The following is a 2500-nucleotide window of genomic DNA, read 5'->3' as shown; positions in this document are numbered from 1 at the left end:
GGGCGTGGGGGGGGGTGATATTTATTCATATTTATCTGTTTTTTTTATCGAATTGAATGATTTGGGGGCGGGGGCGGGGGGGGGGGTGATTGTGTGTTTGTGTGTGTGTCTGTTGTGCTTAGAGGGTGTTTATTTATTTATTTTGTTGATTTATTGATTGATTTATGTAATTCATTCATTCTTTTATTCATTTTATTTGATCTATTGATTGTATGTATGTATTAGTTTATTTATTGAATACTTGTTATGTTTATTTGTTATGTATGTATTATGTATATATGTATGTATGTAACAACGAAGGGACGAATATACTGAATACTGTCTGTTCGTGTGTGTGTGTGTGTGTGTGTGTGTGTGTGTGTGTGTGTGTGTGTGTGTGTGTGTGTGTGTGTGTGTGTGTGTGTGTGTGTTTTAGCATGAATCCTGCAGAAGTATGCATGCACGTATGTGTGCAAATACCCGTGACTTACTTACATATGTATTTTGTATTTATAAAAAAATCCTGTTCTGCTCGACAACTGAGCACCCCCAAATTGGTAGGAATGGAGAAAATTCATAAAAATTAACGGAGGAAAGAAATTAGCCAAAAAAAAAACGAAGACAAAGCAAATAGAAATTAACGGAGGAAGGAATAAGAAAAGAACCAGAAATTAACGAGCTAAAAACAATAATTATTTATCATCATCATTACCATTACCATGATCATGATTATCATCATCATCATTAGAAACACCATCTTCATCTTTCTCGCCGCTCCCACCTCCACTAACCACCACCACCACCTACGCCACCACCTCCACCTCTTCTTCCACCACCACCTCCTCCTCCTCCTCCTTCTCCATATCCACATCCACATCCACATCCACTACCTCCTCCACTTCCTCCTTCTTCTTCCTCCTTCAGCACCACCACTTCCTCCATCACCCCCTCCTCCTCCTTCACCACCACCACCTCCTCCATCACCTCCTCCTCCTCCTCCTCCTCCTCCACCTCCACCTCCACCTCCTTCTCCACCACCATCATCGAGTGAGAGGGAAGGAGTGAAAGAAAAAAAGTATCGTAAGGCAGTAAGAAAAAAGAAAAACAAAGGAAGGAGAAAGGGAGACAAGAAAAAAAAGTAAATGGAATGAATAAAATAAGGAAGAAATCCCTCTTAAATTTATCGAAACCGAAAACAAAATCCAATCAGCATTTTATATTATGATTTTTTTTTTATACGGGCCAAAATTAATGAGAATATGAATAATAATGATATCATTTTATTGGCACCAACGAGGATGATGATAGTGACAGTATATATTGGCCAGCGATGCCAGGTGTAGTGATTAACTTTTCATTTCAGAGGTAGTGTGATGTATGGTGAGAGGGTAAGGGCGGGTAAATTGTGATTTTGATGATGATGATGATGATGATGATAATGATGATTGTGGTGGTGGTGATGGTGATGATGATAATGATGATTGTGGTGGTGGTGATGGTGATGATGACGATTGTGGTGGTGGTGCTGTGGAGATGGTGATGATAATTATGATGATTGTGGTGGTGGTGATGGTGATGATGATGATAATGATGATTGTGGTGGTGGTGATGGTGATGATGATGATAATGATAATGATGATTGTGGTGGTGATACTTGTGGTGGTGGAGATGGTGATGGTGATTGTGGTGGTGGAGATCGTGATGATAATGATGATTGTTTTGGTGGTGGTGGTGGTGATGATGATTCTGTTGGTGGTGGTGATGATGATAATGATGATTGCGGTGTTGATGGTTGTGGGAATGGTGATGAAGTTGATGGTGGGAATTGTGATAATGATTGTGATGATGCCATTCTTGGAGCATCATACATGTCACCATCAACGCTATTTTTATATCGCAGTCTAATATGCTTTTTAAAATATTCTTCCATCTTGGTCTGGGAGTAATTATGTATTTATCACTGTCCTCCCAACGCATTGATTACGTACATTATCTCACGCATAATTTCTCGTACGCTTTAATCACCCCTGTTGTAACTTGACTCATTGACATTCATGATACTAGATGGCGTTGGAGGAAGCTATGTTGCCCGTTTTCTTTTTTGTATTATTTTTTTTCTGGCAGGGGAGACATTTTCATTTTCGATAGCGGGTGGCAATTTTTTGTGTATTTTTTTCGATGTGGATTTTTTTTAAGCTTATATAATTTTATTTTGTTATTGTTATTTTTCCCTAAAGTTTTGACTCATTTGTTTGATATATTATTCTAGTTAATTTTCTCTCCTCGAGCTTAATATTTCAGAAGGCATTTTGAAATATTTGGGCACTCCAGGAGATCAATGATTTTATGGTACTAATAGTATTTTTTTCTCCTTCGTTACAGGTACGATACCAACCGTGACGGTACCCCCCCCCCCTCCTACACATCCAACTGATAAGCAGTGACGGTAAAAAAACAATTGCGATAATGACAGTGATGATAATACCGTAATAACAATAACAATAGCAACGAGAAACGCTAT

General features: G+C 38.6%; 1 protein-coding gene and 1 long non-coding RNA gene across 3 annotated transcripts in view; both read left to right on the top strand.

The window, feature by feature from the left end:
• The window catches only part of LOC113807065 (syndecan), a 447671-nt gene that overhangs the window by 300633 nt on the left and 144538 nt on the right, over positions 1 to 2500 (top strand). The window lies entirely within an intron of this gene.
• The window catches only part of LOC138859687 (uncharacterized), a 104181-nt gene that overhangs the window by 68029 nt on the left and 33652 nt on the right, over positions 1 to 2500 (top strand). The window contains exon 3 of the long non-coding RNA XR_011398198.1: positions 2362 to 2425. This is a non-coding gene — a long non-coding RNA (uncharacterized lncRNA). The remainder of the gene's footprint in view (positions 1 to 2361; positions 2426 to 2500) is intronic.

Source organism: Penaeus vannamei, chromosome 37 (assembly GCF_042767895.1).
Source record: "Penaeus vannamei isolate JL-2024 chromosome 37, ASM4276789v1, whole genome shotgun sequence".
In the NCBI taxonomy this organism is placed as follows: domain Eukaryota; kingdom Metazoa; phylum Arthropoda; class Malacostraca; order Decapoda; family Penaeidae; genus Penaeus; species Penaeus vannamei.
Note: the sequence above shows the minus strand (reverse complement) of the source record. Positions and strands in the feature narration are given on the sequence as shown.